Consider the following 17,330-nt stretch of genomic DNA (forward strand, 5'->3'; position numbering starts at 1 on the left):
CCGGGCTATATCACGACGCAGTTCATATGAGTCTTGTCTGCTGTATTGAGCCCGGCCGGATTTGCTTTTGGCATATCCGACGCGACGGTCATCGTCCCGTGTTGGCGCACGTGCCCGTGACCCGTATATTGACCTTGCAAGTTTTGCCTTACTGTCCAATACTATAGGATCGAAAGTATGTCTAGAGGGGGGGGGGTGATTAGACTACTTGACCAAATAAAAACTTAACCTTTTCCCAATTTTAGTTCTTGGCAGTTTTTAGCTATTGTAGGACAAGTCAAGAAATCATCACACAATTCAAGCAAGCATGCAAAGAGTATATTGGCAGCGGAAAGTAAAGCATGCAACTTGCACGAATGTAAAGGGAAGGGTTTGGAGAATTCAAACGCAATTGGAGACACGGATGTTTTTCCCGTGGTTCGGATAGGTGGTGCTATCCTACATCCACGTTGATGGAGACTTCAACCCACGAAGGGTAACGGTTGCGCGAGTCCACGGAGGGCTCCACCCACAAAGGGTAACGGTTGCGTGAGTCCACGAAGGGCTCCACCCACGAAGGTTCCACGAAGAAGCAACCACCCACAAAGGGTCCATGAAGAAGCAACCTTGTCTATCCCACCATGGCCATCGCCCACGAAGGACTTGCCTCACTAGCGGTAGATCTTCACGAAGTAGGCGATCTCCTTGCCCTTACAAACTCCTTGGTTCAACTCCACAATCTTGTCGGAGGCTCCCAAGTGACACCTAGCCAATCTAGGAGACACCACTCTCCAAGAAGTAACAAATGGTGTGTAGGTAATGAACTCCTTGCTCTTGTGCTTCAAATGATAGTCTCCCCAACACTCAACTCTCTCTCATAGGATTTGGATTTTGTGGAAAGAAGATTTGAGTGGAAAGCAACTTGGGGAAGGCTAGAGATCAAGATTCATATGGTAGGAATGGAATATCTTGGTCTCAACACATGAGTAGGTGGTTCTCTCTCAGAACATAAGGGTTGCAATTGTGTATGTGTTCTGATGGCTCTCTCTACGAATGAAGAGGAGGTGGAGGGGTATATATAGCCTCCACACAAAATCCAACCGTTACACACAGTTTTCCAATCTCGGTGGGACCGAATCAACAAACTCGGTCGGACCGAAAAGGTAAACCTAGTGACCGTTAGAGACCGTCAGGCAAACTCGGTGGGACCGATTTGATCTTTCGGTGAGACCGAAAAGTTACAAAAAGGAAACACTGAATTTACATTGCAATCTCGGTGGGACCGATTCGCTCTTTCGGTGAGACCGAAAAGTTACGAAAGGGAAACAGAGAGTTTGCAATCCCATCTCGGTGAGACCGAGATCCATATCGGTAGAACCGAAATGCTAGGGTTTGGCGGTGGCTTATGACAAGTGAAACTCGTTGGCGCCGGATAGAAAGAATCGGTATGACCGAGTTTGGCTTAGGGTTTTAGGTCATAAGTGGATATGGGAAAGTAGTTGAGGGTTTTGGAGCATATCATTAAGCACATGAAGCAAGAGGCTCATTAAGCAACACCTCATCCCTTCTTGATAGTATTGGCTTTTCCTATGGACTCAATGTGATCTTGGATCACTAAAATATAAAGTGAAGAGTCTTGAGCTTTTGAGCTTGAGCCAATCCTTTGTCCTTAGCATTTTGAGGGTTCCACTTTCACATCCATGTCATGCCAATCATTGAGCCTTCCTGAAATAATCATCTTGGAGTAGCATTAGCTCAATGAGCTATATGTTGTTATGAATTACCAAAACCACCTAGGGATAGTTGCACTTTAAATCTCCCCCTTTTCGGTAATTGATGACAACATATAGATCAAAGCTTCAACAAATGATAATAAGCATGAAATATATCGTCGCTTTGAGAAGTATGTGACAAGTAAGAGCTCCCCCTAAATTTGTGCATATTTAAAATTTGCTTTGGACTGCAAATGCACAAAGAGTTAGAGTCATGGGTTACTCTTCCATGTCACATACATCTTGGTGGAGTGCTTAAAATGATAAGAATGAAATACATGCACTCATCACCAAGAATAGTGAATGATCACATAAGATAGATAAGATAATAGCATTAATCAAGCACTAAGTGTAGCTTATGATCAAACACATGATCATCAATGTCTCACAGATAACGGCATAGTATCTCAAGCACTCAAAAGCAAACAAAGTTCAAAAGACCACCAAATAAAGCAACAGAAAAAAAGCAACACTCTCTCTCTCGAAGCCTATGATCTATACATTTTTCTCCCCCTTTGGCAACAAGTTACCAAAAAGTTCCTAGAAAATGCATAGTGCTAGATCGATGCTCAGGCTTGATCTTCATGTGGTGGTGGAGTCCGGATCACTCCAAGGACGAAGGCTTCCGTAGATGCTGGAGTTGGAGCTGAAGTAGACACTGGAGTTGGTTGGGCTGGTGCTATGGCTGGAGCTGAGGCAGTTGCTCTTGTGTCAGGAACTGGCACTGCAGACGACCTCGGACCTCTTGGCACTCTGGCAAAGGCATCAGTGGTTGTCTTCCCTTTCCTCCCCTGCATATCATCTTGGAGCTGCTCCACTGCAGTCTGAATCTCTGTCACCTTGACATCCAAGTCATAGAACTTTTGTTCCATGATTCTCTCTAGGCTTGCCTGGTTCTGAGTTAGGGTGGCTAGTCCTTTCTCAATCCGCAGGGTGGATGCAATTAGGTAACCAAGCTGCTCTTGTTTTGTTTTCAAGAAATACTCAGATGCCTCCTCTTGAGTTGGCATCTTGGCAGCTTTCTCCTTCCTTGCCTTCTCCTTCTTTGCTTGTGCTTGGGCAGATGATGGTTCATTTTCAGTCATCACAACTTGATTGTCCTCAAAATCTAGACGGATGGGCAGGTGTTCCTTGTCCAATAAGTATATGCCCGTGCCCATCTTGGAGTTGATGAGCTCCTGAATCTGTGGGGCATATCCACAGCTCCTCTTCTGGTCTGCTGTTGTCCTCTTGATAGTCTCTACTATGAGGCTCATCATCTTGAACTTCTGTGGCACATCAAATACATGAAGCAAATTGATTGCATGGTCTCTGATCATCTTGTGATCACCTGACTTGGGCAAGAGAGTATGCCTCAAAATCCAATTGATAGTTGGCAGCCCTGACAGAAGATAATGCACTGAGCCAAATTTGAAAGTTTCAAGAGCTTCATTTGGAATTTCCTTGTACATATTGGACATAGAGTTGTGGTCCATCTTCTTCTTGGCATAAATGTCCAAGTCATCCTCATGCTCCTCTGGGGCATTAATGAGCTGTGCCCACTCAGCAACTGTAGATTGGTACCCCGTACCTTCAGACATCCATGTGATCCTCCCATCTGGATAAAAATGTGCTGTGGAGTAGAACTGCATTATAAGCTCCTCATTCCACTTTGTGAGCTTCTGCCCAACAAAGTCAGCTACTCCACAGGCTATGAAGCTGTCATACACTCCAGGGTAGTGTTCCTCATTTTCCTTCATGTAGGTCCAGTCGACCCATCTCATGTCACAAACAATGGGCTTCTTGTCCAACAAAACTGTCTCATAGAAGTCCTGCTGTTCCTTAGTGTGGAACCTGTAGTCCACACCAGTCCTTCTCCTTGAAGCATACAGATCTGCTTCTCTCCACTTTCTGAGCCCTGAATCTCTCCTGAGCTTCATGTCCTCAGCCACAGGATGAGCATCGTTGTGGTCTGGGATCTTGGGCTTGAGTTTTCTGAGTACTTGCTCTTCATCATCTTCTTCTGCAGCTTCAGGCACTGGGGCCTTGTTCTTCTCAATTGCAGGTATGCTCCTCGTGTTTCTCTTTGGTGCAGACTTGGACTTGGAGGCAGCTTTGGGTGCTTCTTTGGGCTTAGATGTGGCAGCCCCTGTCCTGATAGCATCACCCATAAGCTTAGGTGCCTTAGGTGCTGGTGCTGCAACCTCTTCTTCCTCTTCCTCTTCCATGATGGAAGCCTTTCCAAGCACTCTGGCTACGGTCTTCTTGACCCTTTCCTTCCTTTTCTTTCCTTCAGCAGCAACTGGCTCTTTGGGAGCAGGCTTTTCAGTTGAAGCTCTGGCCTTCGACATAGGCTGCCTGCCTGTTGGCCTTTTGATCTTTAACCCTGGCTTTGTGCCCTGTGCTGGCTCAACTCTCTTTGATGTAGCTTCCTCTTCTGCCACATAATCTTCATCCTCAGAATCTGAAGTTCTCTTCTTCCTCTGTCTGGTGGCAGCTTTCGGCAGATTGCTTGGGGTACTCCTGCTGCCATCATCTGAAGAGCTGGAGGGACTAGTGCCCTCACTCATCTGCACTTGCTCTTCTGACATGTTCTGGCTATCACTCTGGTCTGACATGATGAACAAGCTGACTGCTGACCCTGTGAACAGTTTATAGATGAGGTAGAATAGATGAGCATCACAAAATGGAGATTTTTGCAAAAGAATGATCCAAAAACTTAGTTCTAGTTTCCTACTGAAATCATCTCGGATCTACCGATTTTCAAACTCGGTGATACCAAAGCAGTTTTGGAACCTAAACTAGTGAACTCGGTTGGACCGAGTCACAGTTCGGTGGCACCGAGACTGCTAGGGTTTCACAAAGTTCCAAAATCGGTCACACCGATAAGTAATTCTCGGTCAGACCGAGTCTCACTTGTGCAATGGCATAAGCCAAATCGATGGGACCGAGTTTTTCAACTCGGTGGGTCCGAGATGGTTTCGGCGGAAACCTAAACCTAGAATTTTCGAATCAAACCTAATCTACGAGTTCATTGTCTGGATAGAAGTTTATCAAACGTGGCTAGAATCAATATGATCACAATGTGCTAGGAATCGGATTGGGGAATAGCACAAAGATCGAGTCCATACCCTAGTTCGGCGGAGACTCGCTACGGCGGCAACGGCGGGGTAGAATTCCCGTTGACGGTGATGGAGACCAGCGACTGGAGGCGGTTGGCGGCGAGAAGACGATCCAGAGACCACGTTGGCAGAGTAGGCTATCGAGCGGGCGAAGGGGTTCGGAGAAATTTCCAAATTTTGCCCGTGACTATATATAGCCCGACCCTGTCGGTGTGACCGAGTGGAACAACTCGGTGGCACCGAGATTCATAACTGCAAGCAGTTATTGAAACTCGGTGTGACCGAAAAGTTCAAATCGGTTGCACCGAGATCGAAAACCTAGATCAACTTAATGATGTCGGTAGGACCGAAAGTGGGGTATCGGTCAGACCGAGAATCATAAAGATGTTTTGGAAGTTTAAGTCTATGACGAATCGGGGAATCTGAGCGCTCCTCACACAGAGTGGTTCGAATCTGACTTGATCAAATTTTGTGATGTAGCATGAATAGAGTTTGAGACGAGAAAAGCATAGATAGGTAGAGGAGGTTCTTATGCATTCTTGTCCATCCACTGGGCAAAAGGAAATAAAACCGAACAATCAAAACAACAAGTGGATGTCCTCGAATGAGTAAAATATGCAACCAGCATGCTCACACGATAAGATGGCAAATGAAATATGTGACAAGGCATGCACAACCAATTCTAGCATCTATCAAGCAATTTGCGATGACAAGGTCATCTATATATGAGTATATTGACTTAGGAGTCAAGTGAGAACACTTGATCATAGGTCATACTCATCGTTTAAGCTCAAGTGGGGTTACCACTTTTACATAAAGCATTGTTGTGTTCACATCTTTAGAGTTGCTTTAGCTCAAGTCTTAGAGTAAAGCTCCCCCTAGATGTGATATCCCCCCTTAGAGGGATGAACTAACCTCAGGTTTTGTTGATGATGACTTCATGTAGATGTTGAAGATGTGGATGCTCAATGTTGATGTAGATCACTTGGAGCTATCCATTTGAGTGAATTGCACTTTCAATACCTACATGGGTTAGTCCCACAAGGAACAAACAAGGATATCCATAGACATAGAGTGATGCACACACAAGATGACGTCCATGAAAACTTTTAGGTTACCTTGTCCCTTGTCTTACCAACAAGAGGGTTTGTGACTCCTTGAACTAGTGCAAGATGTGGAAGTTGATTGCACTTGTTCTTGCCAAAATGATAAGAGTGAAGTATGTTGGCGGAGTCACCCTCAAGACTCTCTAGTTCTTCTTCTTTTGGATCCACACCATCTTGATGGGAATCCTTGGAGTTGTAGTCGTACTTGATGAAGTGGAACTTGAAGTAGTCTTGGGAATCCACTTGACTAAGGTCTTAGGAGCTTCTTAAAATGCATCAATTTCCTCTTGAAGCTTGTCCTTCCCTTTTTGCTTGTAGTCTTGTGGTGGAAGATCATCTTGAGCTTGTGTCCCCTTGAAAGAAGTATCATACTTCTCTTGTTGAGGAACAAACTTTGTCTTGGGGTATTGATCTTCTTCCCACTCAACTCCATTGGCATTGAACTTTCGTTCAAAACCAACACCTTGATTCTTCCGGTGCATTCCTTGCTTGCGCACAATTTCCTCGAATTGCTTACTCCCAGCAAGGCTTTTGTACACTCCTTTCTCTATAATTCCCTTCAATAAGCTATTTTCTTGCTCAAGTGTAACTTGGCTAAGAGAATCATTAGTGGAATCAAGAGAACTACTAGAAGCAACAATATTGGATTTAGCATGATCATTGTTACTGCTAGAGGAAGAATCTTTCTTTTTCTTGTTACTAGACTTGACTTGAGGCATGTAAGTGGATAAGAGTAAACGCTTGGCAATGTAAGAAGAACTTTTCTTGCGGAGATCATCATTGATTGCTTTTAAGAACTCATGCTCTTGCTCAAGATTGAGCTTTTCAAAGCGTAATTTCTCATGAGCTCTTAAAAGTTCTCGACGATCTTCGAAGATAGTTTCATGAGCTAACTTAAGAGTGTTTAGTTCTTTAGTTAGAGCCTCAATCTTCTCCTTATCATTGTCATTCGTTTTATCTTGATTAGCATGATTAATTGACGTTTCATCATAGTATTCATCACTAGAGTTGTCAACAAGCAAATCATCACCTAACAAGTCATCTTCATCACTATTGAAATCAACATACTCGGGGTGTGTTACCTTAGGACCTTTGGCCATGAAGTATCTTCCAATTCCTTCATTTGGTGAGTCAAATATGTCGTAGGAGTTGGTTGACACAAGTGCTAGACCGGCAACACCTTCATCTTGAGTATCTTCGGAGTCGGAGCAATAACTTCTCTCGGAGTGGCTGTCGGAGTCGGAGCCGGATACCCATTCACCAACATGAGCTTGATGTCTTCGTTTTGTGTAGCTCCTTGATGATTTTTCCTTCCTTTTCGAATCCTTGCTTCTCCGTGAGTATCTTCGTTCATAACGATCATCTCTACTCCTTCTCTCTCTTGGTGGTGATTCTTTGCTTCTTCTTTTTGGAGAATCTTCTCTTCTCTTGTAGGGAGCCGTACACTCATTGGAATAGTGTCTGGGTCTTCCACAACTGTAGCAGTTTCGCTCTCGACTAGAAGATCTTTTGTCATTGTAGGACCTTGACTTGAAGCTTCTATCTTTGCTTCTACTCTTGTAGAACTTGTTGAAGTTCTTCACCATTAAGCTCAATTCTTCATTGAAGTTTTGTTTCTCACTTGATGATGTAGGGGCTTCACATGAGGCTTTGTAGGCACCACTTGATTTGTTGTGAAGTTCCTCTTTATCCTTAAGTGACATCTCATGAGCAACAATTCTTCCAATCACCTCCGTTGGCTTGAGATCTTTGTAATTAGGCATCATTTGGATCAATGTGCACACGGTATCATATTTTCCATCCAAGGCTCTTAGAATCTTCTTGATGATGAATCTACCGGTTATCTCTTCACTTCCTAAGCCGGCAATCTCATTTGTGATGAGAGCAAGCCTAGAGTACATTTCAGTGACACCTTCACCATCCTTCATTTTGAACTTGTCAAGTTGACTTTAAAGCACATCCAACTTGGATTCCTTGACAGAGTCGGTACCTTCATGCATATCAATCAAAGTGTCCCAAATTTCCTTTGCATTCTCAAGACGGCTGATTTTGTTGAATTCTTCGGGGCACAATCCGTTGAAGAGAATATCACAAGCTTGAGCATTGTATTGCAACATCTTCAGCTCATCCACGGTAGCTTCACCGTTTGGTTCTTTCCCATCAAAGAAGTCACCTTGCAAACCAACACACACAATAGCCCAAACGGCGGGGTTATGTCCAAGAATATGCATTTTCGTTTTATGCTTCCAACTAGCAAAATTAGTACCATCAAAGTAAGGACCTCTACGGTGATAATTTCCCTCGCTAGACGCCATACTCTCCTAGGTTGTGAAACCAAGGCTATGACTACAAATATCTATGGAGATCAAAGCAAATGGAGACCAAAGCTCTGATACCACTTGTAGGATCGAAAGTATGTCTAGAGGGGGGTGATTAGACTACTTGACCAAATAAAAACTTAACCTTTTCCCAATTTTAGTTCTTGGCAGTTTTTAGCTATTGTAGGACAAGTCAAGCAATCATCACACAATTCAAGCAAGCATGCAAAGAGTATATTGGCAGCGGAAAGTAAAGCATGCAACTTGCAAGAATGTAAAGGGAAGGGTTTGGAGAATTCAAATGCAATTGGAGACACGGATGTTTTTCCCGTGGTTCGGATAGGTGGTGCTATCCTACATCCACGTTGATGGAGACTTCAACCCACGAAGGGTAACGGTTGCACGAGTCCACGGAGGGCTCCACCCACAAAGGGTAAGGGTTGCGCGAGTCCACGAAGGGCTCCACCCACGAAGGTTCCACGAAGAAGCAACCACCCACAAAGGGTCCACGAAGAAGCAACCTTGTCTATCCCACCATGGCCATCACCCACGAAGGACTTGCCTCACTAGCGGTAGATCTTCACGAAGTAGGCGATCTCCTTGCCCTTACAAACTCCTTGGTTCAACTCCACAATCTTGTCGGAGGCTCCCAAGTGACACCTAGCCAATCTAGGAGACACCACTCTCCAAGAAGTAACAATGGTGTGTAGGTAATGAACTCCTTGCTCTTGTGCTTCAAATGATAGTCTCCCCAACACTCAACTCTCTCTCATAGGATTTGGATTTTGTGGAAAGAAGATTTGAGTGGAAAGCAACTTGGGGAAGGCTAGAGATCAAGATTCATATGGTAGGAATGGAATATCTTGGTCTCAACACATGAGTAGGTGGTTCTCTCTCAGAACATAAGGGTTGGAATTGTGTATGTGTTCTGATGGCTCTCTCTACGAATGAAGAGGAGGTGGAGGGGTATATATAGCCTCCACACAAAATCCAACCGTTACACACAGTTTTCCAATCTCGGTGGGACCGAATCAACAAACTCGGTCGGACCGAAAAGGTAAATCTAGTGACCGTTAGAGATTTTCGGTGGGGACTGACATGCAAATCGGTAGGACCGATATGGTTAGGGTTTGGGCATAACGTAATCTCGGTGAGACCGATTACACAAACTCGGTGAGACCGATTTTGGTAATAAGCTAACCAGAGAGTTGGTCAGGCAAACTCGGTGGGACCGATTTGATCTTTCGGTGAGACCGAAAAGTTACAAAAAGGAAACACTGAATTTACATTGCAATCTCGGTGGGACCGATTCGCTCTTTCGGTGAGACCGAAAAGTTAGGAAAGGGAAACAGAGAGTTTGCAATCCCATCTCGGTGAGACCGAGATCCATATCGGTAGAACCGAAATGCTAGGGTTTGGCGGTGGCTTATGACAAGTGAAACTCGTTGGCGCCGGATAGAAAGAATCGGTATGACCGAGTTTGGCTTAGGGTTTTAGGTCATAAGTGGATATGGGAAAGTAGTTGAGGGTTTTGGAGCATATCATTAAGCACATGAAGCAAGAGGCTCATTAAGCAACACCTCATCCCTCCTTGATAGTATTGGCTTTTCCTATGGACTCAATGTGATCTTGGATCACTAAAATATAAAGTGAAGAGTCTTGAGCTTTTGAGCTTGAGCCAATCCTTTGTCCTTAGAATTTTGAGGGTTCCACTTTCACATCCATGCCATGCCAATCATTGAGCCTTCCTGAAATAATCATCTTGGAGTAGCATTAGCTCAATGAGCTATACGTTGTTATGAATTACCAAAACCACCTAGGGATAGTTGCACTTTCAAATACGTCTCGCAGGTCCCATGTGTTGCCCCGGGCCTTGGTATTTTTGATTGAGTGGCGGCGGGGTGCAGGCTGAACTTCAGGCTGAAACGCCTCTCTGGCTCGGCCACGCAGTGGCCGGTCAGCCGCATCGTACACTGGTGAATGAGGTTTCAATGGTTCCTCCTCGAGGTGAGGTAGCAACCTGTGTTTTGGGCAACTCTTGGAGGGGCGCTCGAGTTCGTATTCCTCGGCCGCAAGGACTTCGGTCCATCTGTCTGCTAGCAAGTCTTGATCAGCTTGAAGCTGTTGTTGCTTTTTCTTCAGGCTATTTGCTGTGGCCATAAGCCGGCGCTTGAAGCGCTCCTGCTCAACGGGGTCCTCAGGCACGATAAATTCTTCGTCATCGAGGCTCGCCTCATCTTCGGAGAGAGGCATGTAATTGTCCTCCTCCGGCTCTCCATCTGCTGCTTGCTCTGGAGGGCTAGCTTGTTCATCTCCGGCTCTACATCGTGCTGGAGGGGATTGTGGTTGTCTTCGGCACTATCCGGAGTGTTATTATCTCCTGTGCCGGTATCACTACTTTTGCTATGGCGGGACTTAGAGAGGCGCCGTTGACGTCGGCGCTTGGGTTGCTTCTTGGAGGGGTCATCCTCCGCTGTCTCATCGTCATTGCCTTCTTTAGGGGTGTCCACCATGTATATGTCGTATGATGAGGTAGTGGTCCAGCGCCCTGTGGGCGGTGGTTCCTGCTCGTCTCCTGCATCGTCGTCCATGCCGTCGATGTCTTCGGATTCGAAGTCGAGCATGCCGGTTAAATCGTTGACAGTGGCTACTAAGTGGGTGGTGGGTGGGCAGCGAATTTCTTCGTCGTCCGCATCCCATTCTAGCCGGACATAGTTCGGCCAAGGTTCTCCTGACATGGAGAGAGACCTTAATGAATTTAGCACATCGCCGAAGGGCGAGTGCTGAAAGATATCCGCGAAGGTGAACTCCATGATCGGCGGCCAGTCGGATTCGACGGGCACGGATGTAAGCGGCTCGGAGTCCGTGGCCGGAGGTGAATTCAGTGGTTCCGCGACATGGCTCTCGTAAGGGATGAAATTGGTATTCGGCTCTATCACCACTGAGAGTGCAGCCTCCATGGCGGGGTCTATCCCTCCGCTCTCGGATGGCGTGATTTGCTTCGGATTGACGACCGGAGTAGTTGTAGATGCGATCTCCCAAATATTGTCCGACGGTAGAGTTACGTCGTGCTCGTCGTGACTGTGCGGCGCACCTGGCACGGGCTCGAATCTGTCGAAGATCTAGTATCTGCGGATGTCGGCAGTGTAGTTTAAGTTTCCGAATCTGACCTAATGGCCAGGGGCGTAGCTCTAGATCTGCTCCAGATGCCAAGCGAATTGGCCCGCAGTGCGAAGCCGCCGAATACAAAGATCTGTCCGGGGAGGAAAACCTCACCCTGGACCACATCGTTACCGATGATTGAAGGAGCCATCGGGCCTTACGGTGACGGCACAGTCGAACTCTCAATGAAAGCACCAATGTCGGTGTCAAAACCGGCGGATCTCGGGTAGGGGGTCCCGAATTGTGCGTCTAAGGCGGATGGTAACAGGAGGCAGGGGACACGATGTTTACCCAGGTTCGGGCCCTCTTGATGGAGGTAATACCCTACGTCCTGCTTGATTGTTCTTGATGATATGAGCATTACAAGAGTCGATCTACCACGAGATCATAGAGGCTAAACCCTAGAAGCTAGCCTATGGTATGATTGTATGTTGTCCTACGGACTAAACCCTCTGGTTTATATAGACACCGGAGGGGGCTAGGGTTACACAGAGTCGGTTACAAGGGAGGAAATCTACATATCTGTATTGCCTAGCTTGCCTTCCACGCCAAGGAGAGTCCCATCCGGACACGGGACGAAGTCTTCACTCTTGCATCTTCATAGTCCAACAGTCCGGCCAAAGGATATAGTCCGGCTGTCTGGAGACCCCCTAATCCAGGACTCCCTCAAGGATCCCCTAGGATTTCAACAGGCAAATTGTGTTTGAGAATAGGTTCCTGTTTAAAGAATACTTCATCTGTTTCCCTTCTTTCATTCATAAACATATCATTTTCATGGTCTAGAAAATATTGTTCTAAAGGATCACTAGGAGGTACGGCAATAGAAGCAAGACCAATATTTTCATCCTTACTAGGTAATTCTTCTTCACGGTGTTGTCTACTAAATTTAGAGAAATTAAATTCATGAGACATATCATCTAACCCGATAGTAACATCATCCTTTTTGCAATCTATCTTAGCATTAACAGTGTTTAAGAAGGGTCTACCAAATATAATGGGACAAAAACTATCTTGTGGGGAACCAAGAACAAGAAAATCAGCAGGATATTTAGTTTTCCCACACAAGACTTTAACATCTCTAACAATTCCCATTGGTGAAATAGTATCTCTATTGGCAAGTTTAATTGTGACATCAATATCTTCTATCTTAGCAGGTGCAATATCATGCATAATTTCTTTGTATAAGTTGTAAGGTATTGCACTAGCACTAGCACCCATATCACATAAGCCATGATAACAATGATCTTATTTTAATAGAAATAACATGCATGCCTACCACAGGTCTGTTTTTATCTTTAGCACAAGGTTTAGCAATTCTAGCAGTCTCATCAAGGAAATGAATAACATGCCCATCAATATTATCAGACAAGAGATCTTTAACAATAGCAATATTAGGTTCAACTTTAACTTGCTCAGAAGGTGTATAAGTTTTAATATTGCTTTTACGAACCACAGTTGAAGCTTTAGCATGATCCTTTATCCTAACAGGGAAAGGTGGTTTCTCAACATAAGAAGTAGGAACAATAGGATCATTATAAGTGATAGTCTTTTCTTCGACTTTAATAGGTGCAGCTACTTTTACTTCTATGGGAGGATGATATTTAAACCACTTCTCCTTGGGGAGATCAACATAAGTAGCAAAAGATTCACAGAAAAAAGCTATTATCTCAGAGTCAAGTCCATATTTAGTGCTAAATTTACGGAAAACATCGGTATCCATAAAAGATTTAACACAATCAAACTTAGGTGTCATACCTGACTCCTTACCTTCGTCGAGGTCCCAATCTTCAGAACTGTGTTTAATTATTTCCAATAAATCCCATTTGAATTCAATAGTCTTCATCATAAAAGAGCCAGCACAAGAAGTATCGAGCATGGTGCGAGTGTTATCACAAAGCCGAGCATATAAATTTTGAATAATCATCTCTCTTGAGATCTCATGATTGGGGCATGAATATAACATTGATTTAAGCCTCCCCCAAGCTTGAGCGATGCTTTCTCCTTCGCGAGGCCAAAAATTATATATATAATTGCGATCACGATGAACAAGATGCATAGGATAAAACTTGTGAAGAAATTCCAATTTCAATCGTTTGTAGTTCCATGACCCCGTATCATCACATAGTCTATACCATATTAATGCATCTTCCTTCAAATATAAAGGTAAGACCTTCTTCTTAACAACATCTTCAGGTACACCTACAAGCTTAAATAATCCACAAACTTCATCCACATATATTACGTGCTCATCAGGATGCATTGTTCCGTCTCCTGCAAAAGGATTATCTAGCCGTTTTTCTATCATACCCAAAGGAATTTCAAAGCAGACATTTTCATTTTCATTTTCAGTAGGTTCAATAGGTTGAGGAGCAACTCTTTGCTCTACTGGTCTGGGTGAAGATACCCCGAACAAAGCCCTCGGAGGATTACTTTCCATAGTAACAAGTGACAGTAAATTTCAGCACACTATATAAATTTTCCTTACCAAATTTCACCTACCAAAGGCGTTTCACTCCCCGGCAACGGCGCCAGAAGAGAGTCTTGATGACCCACACGTATAGGGGATCTATCGTTGTCCTTTCGATAAGTAAGAGTGTCGAACCCAACGAGGAGCAGAAGGAAATGATAAGCGGTTTCCAGCAAGGTATTCTCTGCAAGTACTAAAATAAGTGGTAACAGATAGTTTTGTGATAGGATAATTTGTAACGAGCAACAAGTAACAAAAGTAAATAAAGTGCAGAAAGGTGGCCCAATCCTTTTTGTAGCAAAGGACAAGCCTGGACAAACTCTTAATAGAGAAAAGCGCTCCCGAGGGCACATGGGAATATCGTCAAGCTAGTTTTCATCACGTTCATATGATTCGCGTTTGGTACTTTGATAATTTGGTATGTGGGTGGACCGGTGCTTGGGTACTGTCCTTACTTGGACAAGCATCCCACTTATGATTAACCTCTATTGCAAGCATCCACAACTACAACAAAAGTATTAAGGTAAATCCAACCATAGCATGAAACATATGGATCCAAATCAGCCCCTTACGAAGCAACGCATAAACTAGGGTTTAAGCTTCTGTCACTCTAGCAACCCATCATCTACTTATTACTTCCCAATGCCTTCCTCTAGGCCCAAATAATGGTGAAGTGTTATGTAGTCGACGTTCACATAACACCACTAGACGAGAGACAACATACATCTCATCAAAATATCGAACGAATACCAAATTCACATGACTACTAATAGCAAGACTTCTCCCATGTCCTCAGGAACAAACGTAACTACTCACAAAGCATATTCATGTTCATAATCAGAGGGGTATTAATATGCATATATGATCTGAACATATGATCTTCCACCAAATAAACCAACTAGCATCAACTACAAGGAGTAATTAACACTACTAGCAACCTACTAGCACCAATCCCGGACTTGGAGACAAGAATTGGATACAAGAGATGAACTAGGGTTTTGAGAGGAGATGGTGCTGGTGAAGATGTTGATGGAGATTGCCCTCTCCCGGTGAGAGGAGCGTTGGTGATGACGATGGCGATGATTTCCCCCTCCCGGAGGGAAGTTTCACCGACAGAACAGCTCCACAAGAGCCCTAGATTGGTTCCGCCAAGTTTCCGCCTCGTGGCGGCGGAGTTTTCGTTTGAGAAGATGGCTTATGATTTTTTCCTCATCGAAAGACTCCATATAGCAGAAGATGGCCATCGGAGGGCCACCAGGGGGCCCACGAGGTAGGGGGCGTGCCCCCCACCCTCGTGGGCAGGGTGTGGCCCCCTTGGTGAACTTCTTGCGCTCAGTATTTTTTATATATTCTGAAAACGTCTTCCATGAAGTTTCAGGACTTTTGGAGCTGTGCAGAATAGGTCTCTAATATTTGCTCCTTTTCCAGTCCAGAATCCCGGCTGTCGGCATTCTCCCTCTTTATTGAAACCTTGTAAAATAAGAGAGAATAGGCATAAGTATTGTGACATAATGTGTAATAACATCCCATAATGCAATAAATATCGATATAAAAGCATGATGCAAAATGGACGTATCAGAGAACATGACACTTAATTTAATTAAAATGAATCAACCGCGTGTGTAGCCGTGATGGTCCCTTTTCGGCGGAGTCCGGGAAGAGAACACGGTCTCATGTTATGCTTTAATGTAAGTAGCTTCAGGATCACTTCTTGATCACTATTAGCTTCTCGACCGTGCGTTGCTTCTCTTCTCGCTCTCTTTTGCGTAAGTTAGCCACCATATATGCTAGTGCTTGCTGCTGCTCCACCTCACTACCTTTTTCCTACCCATAAGCTTAAATAGAATTGATCTTGCGGGTGTGAGATTCCTGAGTCCTCGTGGCTCACAGATACTTCCAAATAGATGCTGGTGCCGATGATACCAGTGCAGGTGACGCAACCGAGCTCAAGTGGGAGCTCGATGAAGATCTTGATCATTGTGTTGTGTCTTTTCCAGTTGATCAGTAGTGGAGCCCAGTTGGGACGGTCGGGGATCTAGCAATTGGGGTTGTCTTCTTTAATTTTGGTTCCGTAGTCGGACCTTGTTTGTATTCTGGATGAAGTATGTTTAACTTATATTGGTGTGAAGTGGCGATTGTAAGCCGACTCTTTATCCCTTTCTTATTCAGTACATGGGATTGTGTGAAGATTACCCCTCTTGCGACAAACCTACCATGTGGCTATGCCTCAAAGACGTGCCCCGACACGTGGGAGATATAGCCGCATTGTAGGTGTTACAAGTTGGTAATCAGAGCCTTCCTCATAGTTTGTAGGTTCGTCATGGTCAAGTAACATGACCTCCAGAACAGGATTACCGTACGACTGTGGTGCGGATCTTACTCTGGTTGACCTACGAGGTTCGATATTAACTTGATCTGAAGTTTCATGATCATCATCATTGGCTTCCTCACTAATTGGTGTAGGTGTCATAGGAACCGGTTTCTGTGATGGACTACTTTCCCATAAGGGAGGAGGTACAGTTACCTCATAAAGTTCTACTTTCGTCCCACTCACTTCTTTCGGGGAAACTCCCTCTCTATAAAGGATCCATTCTTAGCAACAAATGTCTTGCCTTCGGATCTATGATAGAAGGTGTACCGAACAGTCTCCTTTGGGTATACTTGATACTCTCCAACGTATCTATAATTTTTGATTGTTCCATGCTATATTATATTCTATTTTGGACATTATTGGGCTTTATTATACACTTTTATATTATTTTTGGGACTAACCTATTAACCGGAGGCCCAGCCCAGAATTGCTGTTTTTGCCTATTTTAGAGTTTCGGAGAAAAAGAATATCAAACGGAGTCCAAACGGAATGAAACCTTCGGGAACGTGAGTTTTGGAACGAACGTGATCCAGAGGACTTATTGTTGGGGAACGTAGTAATTTCAAAAAAATTCCTACGCACACGCAAGATCATGGTGATGCATAGCAACGAGGGGAGCGTGTGATCTACGTACCCTTGGTAGATCGACAACAGAAGCATTTGGTTGATGTAGTCGTACATCTTCACGGCCCGACCGATCAAGCACCGAAACTACGGCACCTCCGAGTTTTAGCACACGTTCAGCTCGATGACGATCCCCGGACTCCGATCCAGCAAAGTGTCGGGGAAGAGTTCCGTCAGCACGACGGCGTGGTGACGATCTTGTTGCACTATTGTCGCAGGGCTTCGCCTAAGCATCACTACAATATTATCGAGGACTATGGTGGCTGGGGGCGCCGCACATGGCTGAGAATAAGATCACGTGGATCAACTTGTGTCTTTCTGGGGTGCCCCTGCCTCCATATATAAAGGACTAAAGGGGGGGGTGCGGCCGGCCTAGGAGAGGCGCGCCAGGAGAGTCCTACTCCCTCTGGGAGTAGGATTCCCCCCCCCC

This window comes from Triticum dicoccoides, chromosome 5A (genome assembly GCF_002162155.2).
Source record: "Triticum dicoccoides isolate Atlit2015 ecotype Zavitan chromosome 5A, WEW_v2.0, whole genome shotgun sequence".
NCBI classification, from domain to species: Eukaryota; Viridiplantae; Streptophyta; class Magnoliopsida; order Poales; family Poaceae; genus Triticum; species Triticum dicoccoides.